The sequence below is a fragment of the Cyprinodon variegatus genome, unplaced genomic scaffold (assembly GCF_000732505.1).
Source record: "Cyprinodon variegatus isolate N-32 unplaced genomic scaffold, C_variegatus-1.0 Scaffold257, whole genome shotgun sequence".
Taxonomy (NCBI): domain Eukaryota; kingdom Metazoa; phylum Chordata; class Actinopteri; order Cyprinodontiformes; family Cyprinodontidae; genus Cyprinodon; species Cyprinodon variegatus.
In genome coordinates this window covers 392358-393636 of record NW_015150710.1, presented here as the reverse complement: position 1 = coordinate 393636, position 1279 = coordinate 392358, and the positions used below count along the sequence as shown (strand labels likewise).

The 1279-nt window shown below is 39.6% G+C and overlaps 2 non-coding genes across 2 annotated transcripts; both read right to left on the bottom strand.

The window, feature by feature from the left end:
• Positions 1 to 367: 367 nt before the first annotated feature.
• Positions 368 to 439, bottom strand: trnaw-cca. The gene has a single exon. It is a non-coding gene; the product is annotated as a tRNA-Trp (tRNA).
• Positions 440 to 1104: 665 nt separating this feature from the next.
• Positions 1105 to 1176, bottom strand: trnaw-cca. The gene has a single exon. It is a non-coding gene; the product is annotated as a tRNA-Trp (tRNA).
• Positions 1177 to 1279: the final 103 nt, after the last annotated feature.

Genomic DNA, 1279 nt, shown 5'->3' with positions numbered 1-1279 from the left:
TGAAGGTCTCAGGATCTTTAACGCCTTCTTGACCCATTTCATAGCTTTAAATACATTGGTTAAATGAACAAAATTGAGATTTTGATTCAAGCTACCGTGCAAAGCGCCTATATGTCTATGTTTCTGAAAGGCGGGTCGTTAAAGGGAATTGTTGGCCTTGATGAATAAACGGAAAATACTTTTTTGCCATTTGGTTGCCAAATCTGGGAGTTTCACATGTCTCTGGAAGGTGTGTCATTAAAGAGAATTGTCATTCTGCGTGAATAGGTGAGGTTTTTATTTGACATATGTGGGAGACTAATATTGATGACCTCACAGCCTTAAGCCAAATAATTTAAAGGTATTCCTTAAAACACGCAATATACAATGACCCTGACGTGATTCGAACACGCAGCCTTCTGATCTGGAGTCAGACGCGCTACCATTGCGCCACAGAGTCCTGAAATACAGCTCCCCCTTGTCACAAAGGCATATTTTCCAGGTAAAAGATATAACACACTAGATAGTTGAAATAAGATACCAAGATTCATGTGTAGCAAGCCAAAGTGTATTCCTGACATTGATTTCCTCATTTACATGACAGAAGAATCCAATTGCCTTCTCCAGTAGATCTGGTTTCCAAACAAATAGTTAAAAACTATCTATTGGACTTTGTTGATAAGTTTGAAGAGGTTTCGCTTCCGATCCAGGAAGCTTTAGCAATTCAAAATGTCATGAATAGCGTACAGTTAGAGGCTATGTACAACAGCCCATCAAACCCTTGTTGTATTTTAGAAAACATGCCAATTGAATCAGACGAACGTGTCCACCTCTTGGAATAGGATTCTCTTAGCTTCTTTAGTTAACCTGCAAAGCTCCATACATGTCTATGTCTCTGAAAGGGGTATCATTAAAGAGAATTGTTGGCTTTGCTATACAGGCAAGGTGTTTTTGCCATTTGGTTGCCAAATGTGAAAGTTTCACATGTCTCTGGAAGGTGTGTCATTAAAGAGAATTGTGATTCTGCGTGAATAGGTGAGGTTTTTATTTGACATATGTGGGAGATTAATATTGATGACCTCGCCAAATAATTTAAAGGTATTCCTTAAAACAAGCAATGTACAATGACCCTGACGTGATTTGAACACGCAGCCTTCTGATCTGGAGTCAGACGCGCTACCATTGCGCCACAGAGTCCTTCAGCATGACTCCCCCTTGTCACAAACGCATATTGGCCAGGTAAAAGATATAACACACTAGATGGTTGAAATAAGATACCAAGATTCATGTGTAGCAAGCC